The sequence below is a fragment of the Pleurodeles waltl genome, chromosome 8 (genome assembly GCF_031143425.1).
Source record: "Pleurodeles waltl isolate 20211129_DDA chromosome 8, aPleWal1.hap1.20221129, whole genome shotgun sequence".
In the NCBI taxonomy this organism is placed as follows: Eukaryota; Metazoa; Chordata; class Amphibia; order Caudata; family Salamandridae; genus Pleurodeles; species Pleurodeles waltl.
The window spans coordinates 521,938,257-521,959,828 of NC_090447.1; positions in this window are offsets into that span (position 1 = coordinate 521,938,257).

The following is a 21,572-nucleotide window of genomic DNA, read 5'->3' on the forward strand; positions in this document are numbered from 1 at the left end:
TGGCTGATGGCGAATCAATTGATGTCCTGAGGACGAAGACAGAACCTGAGTGCTAACCTAATACGGAGGGTAACTGTATGACAATGACATTGTAATTGTCTGTTTGCTTTTCCTTTCTAGGTACCAACTGCTTCTCTTTTGACAGAGACTATAGTTAGATGTTTTTCCAAATTGGTGTTACTAAATTGTTTTGCATGAAGCCCAACATGCCAATGCTAATTCGAGGTTAGTTAAGAGGGTTCACTAAACTGACACAAATAGACAAATGACTGAATCTATGCTTTTCTGGATAATGCGCTAATGTTACTCTGCTAAGGATAACCTGTGTTGATGCTGTGTTATGTTCTAATATTCGTGATTCTTGCTGTGATGAAATCTTATCACACTTGTCATATTGTGACTATGCTAATGAGCTTCTTGGTTTTGAGATTAATGAACTTGCTAGTAGAATTGTAATCAACAGGGAATAAATATCACAAAAATTCATACTAAACTGGTGTGGTTATTCATGACTGCAAGGTCATGGTGGTTTCAGAGTTTTATAAATGTCTTTGACTAAAGTGAGTTGTCTTATTCTGGTAAACATTGATGACGTTATTGACATATTGATTGACATGCTGATTAGTTATCTCGTCCTAAGGTGTCTTCAATCAGGGTCAAAAGATTCATTTGCCTAAAACGAGTCCCAAAGTGAGAAAATTTGGTCATAAAGGGACGCGTTAACAGACTTTTAAACGCATTAAAATTGCGGTTCAGTGAAACAGGCAGTGCTTAATTTGTGCTTGTTGTTTCCGGTGCTGAGCACTGGCGCTTATTTTTGAGGGCCGTGGCTTATTCTTCTGCCTCAAGCATTTGCTGCGAGTAAAAGACACACATGGGAAAGACGGATGAAAGTAAAAACGAAAAGGCGTCACAAAGGGAGAAAGTAGAAAGCTGTAAGAGTGAGCTGAAGGGGCAGCGAGTGGCTTTATATGGATTGAAGAGGCCCGGGATGGCTTCAGTATTACACTGTCTCAGTATTCCATGTTCACACATTTAATTGCAGCAGCCACGTGTTTAAGAGGAGGGCTTTGGGCACCGGCACCTTTTTATTTACAAATTAAGCACTGGAAATAGGTACTGCATAAACATTCGTATTTAGGTAAAGTGATAGCAGGACACCCTAAGAAACCAGACAAAAGTAATACAATGTAAAAATAATGAAGTTGATATGAGTAAAAATACTATTTGGGTGTCTAACTAGAACCATTATAAAGCGAGAGCAAAGTTCAACATGGCTGGCTCCACGTCGAAACCAGGTGATGCTAAATTAAAGGATCGTTGACTCAATTGCGGTGCTAGGTTTCAGTATGTCTAATCTTCCCCCATCATGTCACCAATAGATGGGAGACCAAGTGATAGCTAATGGAGGATGAGGGGCAACACGGGGATACCAAGAAGGGCCTGAGGTCGAGGAGGAAAAAAAAAAGACTGAGAAGCCGAGATGAAGCACTGAGTGTGAGAATGCAGGAAACAAGTACAATGTTATCTTTATTCGATCCACACCATACATCTTCATTAAATACTCTGTCCTGCCACAAATTGGTGGAAAAGTTGTTTTCTCTTATCCCCTAATCAGATTTCATGTGCATCACCTTGCTTTGAGATTTCACGCTGCACCTAAGGTAATTGATCAATTGTGTCAAAACCCCTTTTGTTACCTCGGATTTTTGCTTTTTTTTCAGAAATATTGTAACATTCTTGCTTATCGCAGGGAACGGGTTACTTCAGAAGCGATGATTTGTCTCCTTATCTGAATGGGTGTAGCAGCGTCTAGTGGTTCCAGTGGTGTTTCTTCCTTTTACCCAGTGCTTAATTTGTAAATAAGAATGTGCCGATGCCGAAAGCTCTCCTATGAAAAACGCGGCTGCTGCAATAAAATGTGCGAGCTTGGAGGACCGAGCCAGTGTAATCCTGAGGCCAAAATATTGAAAGAAGAGTGGCCATGGCACACCAATAGCATGAATCCTGATCCTGATAATGTTCAAGAATAAATAGAAAGTTTGTTCTTGGAAGATGATGTGTAGATATTTATTATAAGTGCAGATAGAAAGTAGAAATCTCAATCAAAAGACTGCGTTGTACAAAATGACCATGTGTCCAGAGCAGCCAGATGGTGATAAATGTTCAAAGTTACAATAGGATGTTCGAATGTAACAATAAAGTCCATACAGCAAAACAGCCAACACGTGTTTCGTCTTCAAGACTTTGTCAAGGCTGTGGAAACATAGATGAAAAATACATACATGTCGGTATAGTATAATTGCACAAGGTGACTTCACAACGTCTAAAATTCTTTGTAAAGAGAACAATCTGAGCGAAGGTGCAATAGAATTGTGTGAATAAAGTGCAGGGATGCATATCGTTAATGTGACGACCAGAATGTAGTGTGGATGCCTCAATAGGTCTTATAGGTGACTAACTGAATCACGTTCCAGAAGAAAAAGGCAAACAAGTCAGTCTAGAGTGGAATAAAACGGCAACATCATGCGAGGTGAGATTATCATAAACGTGTCTACACAGTGTGATACAGTACATGTGCTTTACATTTTTTTAGAAAACATTGAGTCTTAGTGGTGAAGAAACAAGGGGGGATGCGAAATGTGTTGTGATGTGGATAGAAGATCTATAAATAGTGTGAAGAAAAAAAGAGTAAAGAAAGAAGTAAGAAGTAATTGAAAGGGGGTAAGGTACCTTCAGATGTATATAAAACATTATATGTAAACACGAAAGGTACATAGATCAAGCTGCCGGTAGTCATGAGTCCTTGGGAGAAATCAAATAGTATAGGCAAATGATGGCCATGATAAGCCTGGGGTATAAAACAACAAAAAATACAATTTAATGTAAAGCAAGTGTTATGCAGAAAGCTACTTGATTTTAAAGCTACATACGGAGTAAATAATCTGGTATGCCAAGTTCTATATTGTCGCTGGAGCGTTGCCCCGTCACTAGCTTTTCCCAGGTTGCTGTGATTTTACATGTGTAATATTCTTTTCACTTTCTAGAAAAACTCGAAAAGTGAAGATGGAGCCTATCAAATTAGAAAGGTTTTCTCACAATGCAATTAAAACTTCTAAAGGAACGTTTTACTTAGTCTTTTTATGCCCATGCCATGCCCCCTAATGCCACTTTAACCGCTTATAAAAACCAAAATCTCGATCAGAAAAAATGTCATTCTAAAACTAGAGAACGTTTTATCACTTAGTCTCTGTCTGTGGTATAACTTTACTTCATGCCATATTAAGACACACAATCGGAGCATGCTGCGCATTACCAGATTTCTACAGAAATTGAAAGGCTACTCTATTCACACAACGTGGTATGCTTTTGTCACATATTTTTTTTTTTTCTAGCCAACACAGATTAGTAAAGCTTTCCTCGCCTGGCTGCCTTGAGTTCCCCGTAGGTGGGAGAAAGTAGTGAGACAAGCCAGCAACGCTGGCAGTACCTTACCTCAAGTATTTGTGGAGCGAATAAACCCGTGCCGTGCGCGTCGGGGTTTTGGCAGAGTGTTTGGCCCATGTGTGTGTCAGCCTCTTTTTATAGGTTGATCGGTTCAGGCAAAAGAGAGTCAAAATAGAAAAGGGACTCTAATTGAGACGGCGAGCAGTTTGAGCAGCCCAAGGTGGGGGCCATTTTGAAATGGAGTGAGTCCATATAGAGACTAGTGCTACGAGCAATGGAGGCATTCAGAAAAGGAGAGGGGTGTGGAGATCAGACGTAAGAGTCATGCAGAAAAGTGTATATAATAAATATAATATAACTGTAGTTTGTAAGAAGTACCATTGTCACAAGGTAAGGCATAATACACAAAAGGTGGTATGAACTACCGTCAAACAATGTATAAGTATACAAAACAGTAAGCATGATACAAGACCAAGATGAGTGGGTTACAGATTCATCTTGTAAGTCAGAGAACTTACTAATATAGAGAACAGAAGTTATAGCTGGACACATAAAAAAATATACATCTTAGTGTATGAAATATATGGAGGTGAGTGTTTTTATACAACTGAGTTTTAAAGAAAGGTGTATAGATCCTTGTCAATGTTAATGCCCTGCTCAACAGCTCTGAGTCTAATAATCCAACTGCTTTCCAGTTGTCTAAGCCGTAGCGTTTTATTGCCGCCTCTGGGTAGTGAGTTCACTGTGTCAATGCCATGTACACTGATGCCCAGTATCTCTTGCTGTCTATGCTTGGCATTGTAGTGAACCGCGAAGGGGTAGTTGACATTATTGTTGCGGATGGCCCTGATGTGTTCTTGCAATCTCTCCTTAAGAGGTCGGATAGTGCTACCCACATAGATGAGACTGCAAGTGCAGATAATGCAATACACTACAAATTTGGTGTTGCAGTTAATGAATTTATTGATTTTGTAAGTAACTGGTGTGTTGTATTGGAACTCGGTAAGTTTATCTTTGATGAAGCAGCAAATATTGCAGTGCCCACATTTGTAGGATCCATGTGGGGCCGTTGGTAACCAAGTGTTTGCTTGTTCAGGTGGCAGAAAGCTGCGACACAAGTGATTTCGAAGGGCGGTTCCCCTGCTATATGTGATGTTAGGTTTGGGAGGAAGGCTGGTTTTAAGGAATCCATCAGCTAGGAGAAATGACCAATGTTTATGAAGAATCTTATATATGTTTGAACTGAGTGCATTGTAGGGGGTAATGAAGGATGGAGGTCTGGGTGGGTTATTCTTGTTGGTGGAAGTAACCAGCAGATCAGATCTTTTACCATGCTGTATTCTGTTGTTAGCTTGTGATAGTGTGCTAGGTGAGTAACCCCTCCGTACGAATCGTGTGTTCATTAATTTGGATTCTTCATGGAAGATGATATCTTCACTGCAATTTCTCTTGATCCTGGTGAGCTCTCCATAGGGAATGGCCTTAATTTGAGAGGCAGGGTGTGAACTGTTAGCATGTAAGATGGCATTGCATGCTGTAGGTTTTCTGTATAGTTTAGAGCAGATTTCATTACCTCTTATGTAGAGTGTAAGGTCCAAAAAATTGACATGTGATGTACTGTGTTCCCCAGTAAAAGTGATGTTAAAGGAGTTGGTGTTGAGATGTTGTAAAAAAAGGTCAAATGTATCTAAACTGCCTGACCAAAAAAGTAAAACGTCATCAATGTATCTGCCCCAGTATAGTATGTGTTGAGTCAAGTCCGGTGGGCACTCTCTCCATATATGTTGCCATTCATAAAAGCCCGTGTACAAATTTGCAAAAGAGGGGGAAAATTTGGCCCCCATTGCCACACCTTGGATCTGTTTGAACCACGTGCCTTCATGGACAAAAAAGTTGTTATCCAAAACTAGCTCTATTAGATCTAAAAGCATATTGGAGTGTTCTAGGAGTGAAGCTTCACGTGTATCAAGAAAGTGCTGGATGGCAAGTAGACCCTTGTCTCTCGGTATACAAGTGTATAGTGAGGTAATGTCCATTTTGGGCCTCTTTAATACATTTACAGCCACTTCCTGCCTCTTCAGCTCACTCTTGCAGCTTTCTGTTTTCTCCCTTTGTGACGCTTTTTCACTTTTCTCTGCTTCAGCTTTCCCATATGCGTCTTTTGCTCGCAATAAATGCCTGAGGCAGAAAAATAAGCGCCGGCCCTGAAAATTAAATGCCGGTGCTCCGCACCGGACACATCAAGCACAAATTAAGCACTGATTTTACCTTCAAGGATTGGGCAAAGAAACACTGCAATATATTGAGTTGGCTTGCGTCATTTGGCGGGAACGCCTATTGAAGCCTGTTTGCTTTTTGTCAAAAAAATACTGTATGTTTCTGAATTACATGTTCATCATGGGCATGGCGAATACGCTTCTTTACTCCGTAATATGCTTCTAGGATAAATAAGGTTGTTGTCTTTTATTTCAAAGATTTCTTTCTAAGTATGTGTCTTACTGACTCAAGATTGTCTACCCTGTCTTTAGGGGACATATACCAGTACTGCTTGAAGACACAGAAACAGTAATCTCCATATAGATGATGCTACAAGAAACAGCTGAGAAATGCATTCTATTGAAGGGGCAACAGATTTTAATTGTAATTGCATTTCCATAGCTCTTAATACAAGGTGTTGAATTGCTTTAAGGCAAGTATTACATTACTAAGGAACCCAAGGTTACTGGTTAATCCAGTGGTCATTGGCTATTGTTGGTGACTGCTTATTGGGCTTAGTTATGTGGTCTTGAGAAACCGTTTAATGCTTTTACTACTATTTCTTTGAGGTAGATTAAATTAATACATTAAGGTGTCATAGTTAGGGAGGGTTTTGTGGGTTCATGCAAATAGTTGGTGAGATAGATAAATAAACCAGCAGAGATTAGGTATTGTTAGGTTGCAGGGATAGATTTTTTCAATAAGGAGAGCTTTTGAGCTATGAAATAAAGTGTGAGCCATTTGGAGAAATACAATAATTGAGATTAAATAACCTTTCACACTGTCTGAAAGTCTATTTTATTTTACTTTTTCTGAGGTAAATAAAATTGTATAGTAGTCACTATTAGACCTGTCAGCCTCAGGGTGGTCTTCCATCCAAACTTTTGCCTTCACCACCCTTATTTTTGCTGATCTCACTTTTGTTGGCCTTAGGACTCTGTGCATTTTACCACTGGTAAACAGTGCTATAGTGCTTGTACTTTCTTCTCTGAACATGGCAAAAAATGGCTAACACCCAAATGGCACATTTAATTTACTTGTAAATCCTTGTGCTTGGATCACTTAGGCCCAGACTTATACTTGCTTTGCGCTGAATTAGAGTCATTTTTTTTCTTCTAATTGAGCGCAAACTTAACTCCATTTTTATATTTTGATGCTAGAGCTGTCTAACGTCCACATTTTGGAGTTAGCGTCATTTTTTGGATACGTGAAACCTCCATGCGTCAATGAGATGCAAGGTAGACCTTCCTGTCTAAAAAATGACTCTAAGTCCCTAGCGCCATATTTATCCACCCGGGCAAAAATGACGCACGGGTGGGAGGCAGACCCAAAAAATGACATTAACTCAGATTTGCGTCAAATTTTAATGATTGGGTCATACCAGGTGTTAAAATGAGGCCCACACACTACTACTTAAGGAAAACTCACAGAAGCAACATCACTAACCCACAGGAAAAGGATGGAAATGTCACTGCTACAGCTTGCGAGAAGACGCAGAGGACAGCAACAACAACAGCAACCACCACCACTACAACACAGCCCAAAAAGGCAACGCAGAAGGCAGGAGAGAATATTCCAAAACAGGACAATCCTCCTTGGCTTCAGGGAACAAGACATAATAAGGACATACAGACTCAACTGGCAAGCCATGCTCCACCTGTTGCACCACAGTGAGCCACAGATCACAGCCAGCTTGTAGAACCCACACAATATATCACCTGTGACAAAGCTGTTAGCTGTCCTGCACATGCTGGCAAGTGGCTCATTTCAAACAACGGGTGGCCTGGTTGCTGGTGTGTCACAGCCGTCATTCTCGGTGTTCCTGCCAAAGGCGTTAGACGCAATTATCTCTCTGACACCCCGCCACATCAGCTTCCCCAACACCCAGCAAAAGCAGCAGGAGATAAAACAGGGGTTCTATCAATTTCCCACAAGTGCTTGGTGCAATTGACTGCACTCATGTCTGGCTTGTTCCACCTGCAGCAACAGAGCATCTATGCCCGAATTGCAAACACACTCATTCCATAAATGTGCAGGCCATAGTGGACCGCCGGGGACTATTCACAAACGTTTTGGCCAAGTATCCTGGGAGTGTATATGATGCCTACATATTCCAGCACAGCAGGATCAACGAACATTTCCAGGATGGACAATATGGAAATGGCCTACTTGTGGGTAAGTCAACAAACCTAGCAATTTACACATAACACATCAACCCTGTAGGACACACAAGACATACACCACTCCAAAAATATATGGCCAGTGTAACACAGATGTGCAGGTAATAACACATAAGCACCATGTTGTAGTACAGCACAATCAGTGCACACCACAAACACATACACCCACATGTACGTAAAACACCCATAACTTGACAGGCACACCAGGTGAAGGACATGTTCAGATATCTCCCCTTTGCAAACAGAAGATGCACACAAACCACCACAAGGGCCCACAGGTTGCCCACTAGATACACTTCACACACACATTGCACAAATCAGATAACACAGCAATGTCAATGGCATACACTATGCTCATGTAACGTAAGTCACACATAGGCACAGATCACTCAAATCATGCCGTACAAGTTGCTGCCAGAACAAACATCACATGCCAGACAACTGGTGCCAATACCAACTACAACTCATCAACACATACCTGACTTACTTGTACTGTGCATATACAGCTGCCTGATGCATTGGGTTACACACATAGGAATACCCGAATACGACATTAATGGCAATCACATACCATGTGTCAGATTTCTGAGAAGTGGCACCACACCTATTGTAGTGCCCCCTCACATGCACCACTTACTGACCCACAACACCATCATGTCTGTACTGTAAATGATAAATGGCCCACCATGCGGCAGAGTCACTGTTAAACAGTGCAGATCATGGATATCATAGTGGGACTCTGTAGGAGTAATTAGGACATCACTGACCTTTCATGCACTGTGCTAAGGGACACATTTGCTAAGTACCTGAGCTCCATCCCATGGCCTGCACTGTGCATGTGTGGACAGTATAAATGATGATTCATGTTTTAGAAGATAGGAGAGACACTGGTAGTGATGTTGATCATCCTGAAACAATGAGATACACACCCTTTGATACCAGATGGCTGGCACAAACATCAGCTGCCACCCAGGATCACTAAGGGGCCTATGTAAGAGCCCCCAGTGACATTGTCATGGCCTGCACTGTATGTACAAGTTGGCGGATGACCACTCTTTTGTGACTTGAAGCCACATTGGAAATCAACCACCCTCCCACACAGCACTTAGAGTGGAAGGGGTTTGCAATGTATGCAGCTGCAGGTCTGTCACCACAAGATACATAACATTATGATGCTGTCACAGATGTAGGTGTCACCTAAAACCTGAGGCATTGCCAACATTAAACACCACCCATGGGGTGCTTTTTGCAGGTTGCAGTAAGGAAATAGACTGTGATTTGGCCCCATATGAATGTGCCACCTATGCATGCTGCATACTGCTGCACACACAAAAAGAGCCAATTGGCCATCAAAAATGTATATGTATAGGAAGGTGTCCCTTCCTGCATAGATACATCCACAGGGCAGCTAACCAAGCACCCTGGTGCAAAGTTGGTAGTCTTGGTGCATGGCTGCATATTAGGCGCTAGCGCAGGGGACAATAAAGGGTTGCCTAGTAACATGTCACACATGGTGCTTTCCTGCATATTCAAAATGTTGCAGCACAGTGCTGCCAATGTTGGAGCTGTGTTGTGCATTGTCACTTACACATTAAAATGGGCCTAATTGTTGCACTTCATCTGTAATGACACATGTCAAAATGGCTGGGATGTCAGGCTCAATAGGGCTACCACGTTGTCACCACATCTCACCCTATTGTGTTGTGAGGGTATGTCATGTCCCCCCTAGTGACAGCACACTGATACAAAGGTGCACTACACAACACATGGTACATACATACTAAGCATCAGTTAGGATTCCAAAATATATGTCCCAGATCCTTGAGCCAATTCCTAAGATTGTCATGTTCAACAACACAGTGCTAAGAAACTTTGCACAAGGCCAGGAACTTATACCATCCCACAAACATGTATGAAACACAACCAAAGCAAAATAACAACTGCCATGCAACATCACAAACCTGTTGCAAGCCTAAACAACAACTCACGCCTTTTATCTCTTGCAGGAAATTAGGGTTATAGCATACAGCCATGGATGATGACCCCATTTGCTAACCAAAGCACAGCAGCAGAGCGTGCATACAATGAGGGACACCGTAAGACATGCAATATCGTGGAAAGGACATTTGGCATACCAAAGATAAGATTCAGGTGCCTGGACCTCACAGGAGGCAGTCTTCTATATGCCCCACACATTGTGTGCAAAACCATCCTGACATGGCTATCCTGCACAACATATGTGTGCAGATGAACGTCCTGATGTATGACCAGGTAGATGACCTGCCTGCGGAGGAGGATGGTGGTGAGGATATGGAGGGTGAACAGCACAACACAGCTGCTGGGGTACGGCGGAGACAGCACATATTTTACAACTTTTACTCTTAAGAACCACTAATTTAACCTTGTCAATTTTGTAAATAAATACTTCACTAATACAACCTATCCTGCCTTTTCAATCTCCACTACACATAGCATAGGAATGTGAGTCAAAGGTCAGGAATCATGTTAAAAATAGGAATCTGACAAGTACTGTTGCAACATCATTTGGGATGTGTAAGATTGTACTGCCACCATCACATACATCACTAACAGCCTCATCACTGGTATGTGACAACTGAAGGACACAATCTATGGACCGCTACATATTTTGTACATCCACGTTTACAACTTGGAAGTCAATAGGTCATCAGACACAACTACATCATGTCTAAATAGGTGCCCACCCATGAGGTAGTGGATGTCAATAATAGAAATTAAGTCAGGTTGGTAATGAACACTGTCACAACTCAGTGTGAGAGTTGCAATGGCCACATGGAACATGTGTGACAAGGGGGGGACATCATTAGTAACAGTGGTCATCATGATTTGCCCAGGTATAACAACCAATGGTAGAAGTTGGGCCTTCACAGTATATCCTTGGTAATCTGTCCTGCCAGTGCCATGGGGCACAATCCTGACACAGGGTACACAAAACCTCACACATTGAACGCACACGTCGGTGGAATGCACATCAGCATGGAGGAGTCCATATGCAGCTAGGGCTGCAGGTCCACCACACAAAACCAACAACCATTGGTAATTGCAACAAGTTCAATAAAACTTTTTTATCAAACTATGGGCCTGATTACAACTTTGGAGGAGGTGTTAATCCGTCCCAAAAGTGACGGTAAAGTGACAGATATACCACCAGCCGTATTACGAGTCCATTATATCCTATGGAACTCGTAATACGGCTGGTGGTATATCCCTCACTTTACCGTCACTTTTGGGACGGATTAACACCTCCTCCAAAGTTGTAATCAGGCCCTTTATTCTGGGTGGAATGTAGGCAGAGTGCGCCATACACACTATGTACCAAAGATGTACACGTCAGACAAATATGCAGGCTTCACACAAGTCTCCATAAACTCAAAATCTACATACGGAGACAGTTGTCGGGTAATAATTCCTAGGTAGCAATGGTTCTCCCATAATCAAAAATGCCTGACCTGTGTATGTAGCTTTAAATATTATGCTCTGCATGACAACATCACACAGCACAGACAAAAACACATTACACAATCACAAATCAGAGCTATTGCATTGAACTGAATGCCAAACATATATGATGCACTGTTTACACACATTCATATACATGCACGACGTGCAGCAATTTGCATGCTGTTGAGTCTGTAACACACACATTGGTGGAACAGACCAATCACACCCTTGTCACATTTTACCTGTACCACTACATGTGGCCATACCCAAAATGCCACACTGCAGCACAGCCCATGTCATACGTATGTTGATTAAGGGTGCATCTAAGGACAATGCCAAAAAAACACGCAATCAGGAATTGAGTCAAAAAATTTGACGCAAATGTGTCTAAAACATCCACAAACGCAAAGTAAATGACACATGGGCCCTTAGCGTGAATTTCAGCTTCGCACACCTCTCAATGCTGCCTTCAGTGAAATCGACGCATAACCGTCAAACTGCGTATGTGTGTTATGCATCTAAAAAAAAACTACGCAAATGTCAAATGCATGACATAAATACACACACAACTGAAAAACGTGATGCACCGGGACAGGAAGTGATGTAATAGGAAATCCTGTCTACAAGCATGTTACAGTGGGTGTAGTTTCACTTTCTCTTTACAGTCTGTGCCTTTATGACTCTGTGGTTGTGTTTTGGAGCTGGTGGTTGTGTCTTGGTTGTTGATTGCAGTTTGTGGTGTAGCTCCTGTTGTGTCCTGTCATTATTTGTGTACATTTTGTCCCAGTTGTTGTGATTTTGTGTCTTTACTGTCAGAATTTGTACTTGTACTGTGGGGTGTCTGTCCAGGATAGTTCAGCATTTGGGATAGTTGGGATGAGGGGGGTTACTTTTCCATTTCTTTTTCCTTTTTACCTCGTTATTTGTGTTGAACTTTGACCATTTCCAACATGTCAGGCATGGAGAGGCTGACAAGGATGTCAGAGGAGGAGTTAGGTAGGTTTGTGTGGCTGGTATGCCTCTACCTTCCCATGATGGTTGAGATTGGTGGCCGGGTCATCCAAGAATACCGGACGGAGACCAGGATGCTGCAGTGAGGCAAGGTGCTCCGCCACCTGAAGAGAGTCTACAGGAGTGACAAGAATGAGCACCAGCTCAAGCATCACTGGGCAGATCTGGTGGCCAGGGAGCAGGATGTGCTTGATCACATTGGTGTCAATATCGGTAGACCTGTTGCTGGGTCTCCCATTGGCATAATATTTACTGTTCACTGCTCTTGAATGACAGTAGCAGATGAGTTGGGGTGCTGCATGCAATGCTTGTGGACAGGTTGTTTGCAACCAGAATGAAGTGTATCTGCGCCAGTCTAGGCCTTGAGTTCACATGTCCAACCATGATACCAATGCAGGTCAGATGTCTGGTGAGTCCTGCACAACCATCACGCAGGCACACATTTCAGAGGTCATGGCGATACCCGTGCCCCGGCATAGTGTCATGTATGAAACACCAATGCACCACCAGCCTGCCATATTTTTTATGGATTGTGGCAACAAAGTTGGGCAATGCATGTATAGCGCAACTTTGTCATCATTGAACGCACGTAAACCCCTGCCCCTGTCATTATGTTAACAAACGGGGCTTACCTGCCTTAGGGGGCAATGTATATGGGGCATTTGAGACCATTAGACAACTTTGCCACATCGGTCATGGACTAATCAACGCATGATCATTGCAGACTTTAAATTGAGCCGCATGTCTATCACAAAGCGCCTCTGGGTGCCTTGCAGGAGAGGCTTCAGTGCCTGAGTCATATGTCTTGCAAATCGCCAGGCTAGTGTCATGTTTGTTTACACAACTCCCTCTTATACCATGTTGTTCCATCTCCTATAGATGTCCCACATATGGTTGTTGCAGGGTGTAGCATTACATGAGTCCCTGGCCCAGTGTTAGTGTTCAAATATGTGGCTCTTACTCACCTGAGTGTCTGTGTCATTGTGTGATCGTAGTGGTGCGTCTGTTGCACTGTTTTCCACTAGGATAACTAGCTCACTCCTCTCAACTAGTTCACACTGAAACTTTTTGTACACTTGCATTGACTGTGATATGACATTAAGCATGGTTTTCCATTCATGTCTTACAGGTGGACCTGTCCCCTATACAATCGGTGAAGTGGCACGATTTGAGGACCCAGATGCATTCAGTAAGTGTGATAATGTGTGTCCTGTGAAGTAATCCAGGGTTATGTATGAGTGAGTCCTGTGTGTTGATTACAATGGCAGATGTGATAAACTGTCCCATGATCAGATATCAAAGTAGGCTGGATGCAGACATCATGGCCCTTTTAAAGATCCCCCCTGCACCACCAAAAGGGAACATCTTGTGAGGCATGTGGTGCACAATGGCAGGCATCATGTACACAAGGTAATGAGAAGCCACATGTAGGGCCATATATGACTACGAATGACAGAGTGCAACGCTGTGAGAATATTGGTAGTCGCTCACTCCCTCATTCTCACAACACAGGGATGCACCATATTGAACCCAATTTGGTGCATCCCTGTATTGTCACAAAGATGGAGGACTGGGCTGCCAATTGTCCCCCAGCATGGCGCTTCAGCTTTTGCACTCTATGCATGTCACAATTATGTGGTATGTAATTGGCTTGCATGCAGGTCAAGGCAAAACGTGTGCTGGCATGGAAATGGGTATGTAAGGAAAAGTAGTGGCAGATCAGGTATTGATGGTTGTCTACATTGGGACACATGAGTTTAGATGTGATAGTCCTATGAATACCAGCTTCCTACTTGTCAACCATACTAACATATAGTCCACTCCTTGGCTCCATGTATGAGTGGGAATGCCTTGGTGGATGACCAGGACAGTTGAGATAATGTATTGCATGGCCATCCCCCCTTAGGCTCAGGGAGAGTCGTAGGTAGATGTGATGCTCACACTGTAGGTGACAGTCATATTGATCAGGTTTGCATGTGTACCTATCGACTCTGACCCCTTATGGTTACCAACAGAGTCCCATCCTCCCATTAGCATGTCAATGTTCCTGGTATGTATGGTTGTAAACAGACACAGATGATGAGGAATATTGGGCCTGATCTATCTCAAGTTTGCAATGCCTTTGCATTATTGTTTATAATGCAAAAGCGATGCACACTTCCATGTGTCTGGTTCAGTGTTTGTGTTTTGCACCGCCTCAGTGGCTATAAAATGATGCTAAGGCAGCGTTGTCCTCACAATTATCAGGGCCATGGTCTTTTCTGGAATGTGAGTTAGAGTGCATGTGTAATTAGATGTAGCAGTGTAAGCTACTAATCTGTACAGATTCCACACAGTGCTGACACTGATGGTTGCCTGTCTCCATTTCACAGCTGCCAACATGAGCAATGACGAGCTATGGGCACTTCAAAAGAAGGCGATGAGGTACCACCATATTCTGGCAGTGGAATCTGGCTACCATCGAATGGCTTGCTGCTACTGTGCTGAGAGGGCAATGGGGGAATGGCACTTACTTACCTTTGGTGTTTTCTTACATTCCCAGCGCCCCTCTACACACTACACTTGCCTAGGTGGGAAACCGACTTTCACATTTCACTATTTTAGTATATGGTTTATGTTCACCCTAGGCCCATTGCAACCTATTTTGATTTTCACTATTTGCACAGTTTTCTGACTATTTACTTACCTGTTTTTGGTTACTGGTGTATATATTGTGTATAATACTTACCTCCTAAGGGAGTATAGTCTCTAAGGTATTTTTGGCATTGTGTCACTAAAATAAAGTACCTTTATTTTTGTAACACTAAGGTGGTCATTACAACATTGGCGGTAAAGCCGCTTACTGTCGTGCAGAAGACTGCCAACACACCGCTGCAGCCGTGGAATTCTGCCACAGCTATTATGACCCACAGCACGGAATCTGCCAATATTCAGACACCCACACAAGTCCGCCACACCAAAGGTCAGTGATAAACTGGCGAAAACAAAACCTCCACCGTCACGCAAACAGAAATACGCCCACACTATCACGACCCACGAATCCACGTGTCGGTCTTTCAACCGCGGTATTCCATTGGCGGTACACACGCTGCGCTCAAAATACACACACACATACAAAACACTGCCACATTGGACAAATCAAAATACACACACCTGATACACATACACACACCACTCCCACAGACCCAATACAATATAAAACACCCACCCACATCACCCACAAACCCCTACGACCACAATTACTGAGAGAAGGCCAGAGAGAGATACCACCATCAACAATACTAGCATCCACAGGCACACAACACCATCACCCACATAACTTCTACGCACCTCACACCACACACCACTACATATCAGCACACTTATCACCCCACACATCACCCCACACATCACCTACACCACCCCATGGCACGGCAAAGACACCCCAGGATCTCGGAGGAGGAGCTCAGGGTCATGGTGGAGGAAATCGTCCGGGTAGAGCCACAGCTATTTGGATCACAGGTGCAGCACACCTCCATTGCAAGGAAGATGGAGCTATGGCGAAGAATAGTGGACAGGGTCAACGCAGTGGGACAGCACCCAAGAAATCAGGAGGACATCAGGAAGAGGTGGAACGACCTACGGGGGAAGGTGCGTTCCGTGGTCTCAAGACACCACCTTGCGGTTCAGCGGACTGGCGGCGGACCCCCACCTCCTCCCCCACAACTAACAACATGGGAGGAGCAGGTCTTGGCGATTCTGCATCCTGAGGGCCTCGCAGGAGTAGGTGGAGGAATGGACTCTGGTAAGTCAAATCTTAACTATTACATCTCCCACCCTACCTGCATGCCAGCACATACCCCCACCCTCACCCCCATCACTCTAACTCCTCACAAATGTCCCAACATCACAAACCACACATCCTAACACCAAGCCCTGCATGCAACAACAAAGCATGGACACCCATCACTAAAGCATGGCCACTGCACATACCCATACACCCCCCTAAACCATCATCACACAAGGTCCCACACAGGAAAGCAAGCACTGGGGTACACGGTCACCCACCCATTGCACACCAGGGCACACACAGATGTAATAAACATCCTATTATACCCCTGCAGGACCCCTACCCAACGTAACTGGACAGGAGGGTCCACACATGTCCACACCACCAACAGAAGAGGCCCACAGTGATGACAGCACCTCTGTCCAACTGGATCTAGATGACCAGCCCGGCCCATCGGGGACCTTGGCACAGTCGGTTCCCCTGACACTGACACAGGCGCCACAGAGCTTCCCCCCTCTGGAAACACCAGCACAGCATCCACCCAGCGGGCCCATACCTCCGTCCCCAGGACACGTCTATCAGCAGTGTGTCCACCACTACAGGGGACCCAGGCTAACCCACCACCCCAACAACAACAGGGACCTGGGGGCAGTGGTAGTGGGCACACGGTCGAGGGGTTGGAGGCCCAGGAACACAGGGGAACTGGGAGGGCTGCTGTGCGACAGGGGGAGGACAGGCCAAGGGAATCCACTCTCCACGAGGCCCTCTCCAACATCATGGGAGCCTACCACCACTCCGATGGCAATGGTACTGGCCAAGTTTCGGGAGACCCAGCGCCTGCAGTAGGAACAGTATTTGGGCTTCAGGGAGGAAATCAGAGCCATCAATTCCACCCTGGGCACCATCGTAGGGGTGCTGAAGGAAGTACTCAACACCAGGAGGAACACTGTGGCACTACAAGGGGCCCCTGACACTAGCCTGGATGATGAACTGCCCACCACCTCCGCCGGCGCTAGTGGACAGGAGGCACCGCCACAGGACCACCACACCAGCACCCCACCCCCTGCAGAGGCAGAACCACCCCGCAAATGGTCCCTGAGATCCAGGACAAAAGACAGAGAACGATGCCAAGACCCCCGCCAAGAAATAAGACCACCCTGAATGTCATCCTTCTGTACCACTTTGTCACCCTGTCCATTCTTAAACTGCCCCAGCTCCACTTCCTATGCCCATTTGGGCAATGCACCTGTGAGACTAATACACTGGACTCTGCCATGGACATTCCTCCGCCATCACCCCTCACCATTTTGCTACCCCCTCCAGTATTGAGCACTAAAATAAACACCCTTAAAGCACAATAAAATCTGGAGTCAGTCTGTGATTTCGGAATAGAGTATTAGCAATTACTGTGGCAAAAAGCTCTTTCATTTGTAATGTCAACATACCTATGTCACACAGCTGTAGTCCATGAGGAATCAAAGCAGATGTCACACATTGGGACCCACATCTGTGAAATCGTAAGGGAAAGTAACAACTCAGTGACCATACACTGGGTGAAAACGACAGAAAGTAGAGAGGTAGTAGTGTTTAAGTACATGTAGTAGGCAGGCTTGAATTCTTAACTGTGTTTTACTGGAAATATTGCTGGTTCACTGAGTCCCTGTTGTCCATGTCTTCTTCTTCTGCTTCCCCGTCTTTGTCCACAGGCTCCACAGCTGCAACAACACCGCCATCTGGACCATCCTCCTGCAGAAAAGGCACCTGTTGTCGCAAAGCCAAGTTGTGAAGCATACAGCAGGCCACGATGATCTGGCACACCTTCTTTGGTGAGTAGAATAGGGATCCACCTGTCATATGGAGGCACATGAACCTGGCCTTCAGGAGGCCGAAAGTCCGTTCGATCACCCTCCTAGTTCGCCCATGGGCCTCATTGTAGCGTTCCTCTGCCCTTGTCCTGGGATTCCTCACTGGGGTCAGTAGCCATGACAGTTTGGGGTAACCAGAGTCACCTGCAAATGGCGAGGGACAACTGTTAGACACACACTAACCTGTAGGGATATCCCCAGACCCAGACAACCATTCCCACTGTCTTGCTTCCAGGTGCTCACCTAATAGCCACACACGGTGCTTCTGGAGTTGACCCATCACATAAGGGATGCTGCTATTCCGCAGGATGTAGGCGTCATGCACTGAGCCAGGGAACTTGGCATTCACATGGGAGATGTACTGGTCTGCCAAGCATACAATCTGTACATTAATCGAATGATAACTCTTCCGGTTTCTGTACACCTGTTCACTCCTGTTGGGGGGGGGCAAAGCCACATGGGTCCCATCAATGGCACCTATGATGTTGGGGATATGTCCCAGGGCATAGAAATCACCTTTCACTGTTGGCAAATCCTCCACCTGAGGGAAAATGATGTAGCTCCGTATGTGTTTCAGCAGGGCAGACAACACTCTGGACAACACGTTGGAAAACATAGGCTGGGACATCCCTGATGCTATGGCCACTGTTGTTTGAAATGACCCACTTGCAAGGAAATGGAGCACTGACAGCACCTGCACTTGAGGGGGGATTCCTGTGGGATGGCGGATAACTGACATCAGGTCTGGCTCCAGCTGGGTACACAGTTCCTGGATTGTGGCACTGTCAAGCCTGTAGGTGATGATCACATGTCTTTCCTCCATTGTCAACAGGTCCACCAACGGTCGGTACACCAGAGGATGCCGCCATCTCCTCACATGTCCCAGCGGACGATGCCTATGAAGGACAACAGCGAGCACAGAGTCAAACAACTCAGAGGTACGTACCCACAGTTTACACAGAACACCAATCATAATCCAAAAAGTGGCCTGTATGTGTGTTGAGTCGAGGCCTAGGTATGTGTGACGCAGTTAAAAATGAAGCCATGTGGGCCCCTGAAATGGCAGCTGCCTGACCTGTAAAGTGGGACAATTGGATGTGAGGTAAATGCGCTGGCGTTGTACACCGTCGCGGTAGGTGGTCGAAGACCGCGGCGCAATGCTGCCTTGGTTAACATTGGACCCTATTGGTCCGAGGAGCCAATGACGATGTACGCCGGCGGTGACGGTACGCACCGCCGCAGACGTGACCGCCATTTTCTATCTGTTCAATCACTCAATACCTGATCTTCGACAGGAGAGGACCTACACTGCAAGTGCTGCTGTGACCTCGGTCTGGAAGAGACAATGGCTCGAGTGTCTGGGGAAAGGGCCCCTGCCTTCACATCAGAGGAGTTGGAGAAACTCGTGGATGGGGACCTCCCCCAGTACACGCTACTCTACAGTCCTCCAGACAAACAGGTAAGTACACTGGGAGCATGCTGTATGGGCTATGCCTGTGTGGAGAGGGGTGGATGTAAGAAGGAAGGGGGGAGAGTGCGGCGTGCATGAAACAATGGTGAGTGCATGTGCCACATGGCAAGGGTAGGGATGGGGGCCAATGACTGTGACTTTGCAGTTGGTAATAAGTTTCTCTTCCCCCTGTACAAATCATGTAGGTCAGCGCCCACCAGAAAAAAGATATTTGGAGTGCCATCGCCAAGGACGTCCAGACCCTGGGGGTCTACCACAGACGGAGCACCCACTGCCGGAAAAGATGGGAGGACATTCGCAGCTGGAGCAAGAAGACGGCAGAGGCTCAGCTGGGGATGGCCTCCCAACATCGGAGGGGTGCACGTCGCACCATGACCCCCCCCCCCTGATGTTCAGGATCCTGGCGGTGGCGTACCCGGAGTTGGATGGGCGCTTGAGGGCATCACAGCAGCCACAAGGGGGTGAGTACACTCTCATCCTGCTGACTTAGCGCGCAGTGGAGGTGTCTGGGTGGGGGAGGTGGGCTGTGGGTTTCCCTAGGCCAGGGCGAGTTTAGTAGGCAAGGTCCCTCCGTAAGGCAGGCCATGTTGCACCCCACCCTACCTCTGTAGAGTGCCAAGTACACCTAGTCATGCCCCTGTGTCATCCATGTGTGAAGATGTCGTCCATAGCCTAGTAGGCCATTTCCCAGGAATTGAACAGTGGAGCCCAAGAGCGCGGCGTAGTGCAGGGGGCTTCTGTGTCTGTCATGTCCGCCAACTGTAGCGGTAATGCATGCACTCAACATGTCTTTCTTCTGTTCCCCCCCCCCTTTTTGTGGTCTCCCTGTTCTTGTGTGCATTAGCATCATCAGGCGGAGGAGCAGTGGCACCGGAGCACGAGGGAGCTGCATCCCACATGGCCCTGGAGGGCGAAACTACGGACTCGGAGTTCACCAGTGGGACAGAGGGCGAGGGGAGCTCCACGGCGGGGACAGGAGCTGACACCAGCGACATGGACTCGTCCTCTGATGGGAGCTCCCTTGTGGTGGCGGCAACATCTGTGCCCCCTGCATCTACAGGTACAGCCGCTACCCCCCTACCAGCACCGCCCTCCCAGCAGCCCCTCAGCCTTCGCCCCGTGCCCGCTCACCCAGGAGGGTGGGCTTCACCTTCACCCCAGGCACCTCAGGCCCTGCCCCAGTCACCCCTGCTGCCCTCAGTGAGGAGGCCATTGACCTCCTCAAGTCCCTCACTGTTGGGCAGTCTACCATTTTGAATGCCATCCAGGGTGTAGAAAGGCAGTTGCAACAAACAAATACATTCCTGGGGGGCATTCATTCTGGTCAGGCGGCCCTTCAGCAAGCTTTTCAGTCTCTGGCCTCAGCACTGATGGCAGCCATTGTCCCCGTCTCTAGCCTCCCCCCTCCAACTTCCTCCACCCAGACCCAATCCCCTATCCCAAGCACACCTTCAGACCAGCATGCACACACCTCAGCACACAAGGGAAACTCAGGCAGACATAAGCACCACACATTCCACAGGCACTCACGCAAGCATCACTCTTGCAGACACACCAACATCCACTGCCTCCACTGTGTCCCCCTACTCCTCGTCTCCCTCCTCCCTCCCAGTCTCGTATACACTCATACCTGCATGCACTACATCTACAGCCACTACTGCCATCACCAGCACACACACCACCACACCCCACTCACGTGCAGTCACCACCCCCACTACCATTCACACTTCCCCTGTGTCCTCTCCCAGTGTGTCTGTGACGCCACCTCCCAAGATACACAAACACAGGCACACACCCACCCAACAGCCATCCACCTCATGACAGCCTCCAGCCCATGCACCTTCACCCAAAGTCAGCAAACGAACACCTCCTACAACCACAACCTCTTCCTCCACTCCCAAACCCCCTCCAGCTTCCCGTCCCAGTGTCTCCCAAAAACTTTTCCTGTCCAACCTTGACCTCTTTCCCACACCTCCCCCACCCCGTCCGTCTCCTAGGTCCCGAACTAGCACCTCAGCCACAACATCTCCGGGACCAGTGGTGCCTGTAGTCACCGGAATATGGAGTGCACCGGACACCAGGGCAGCCAGTGT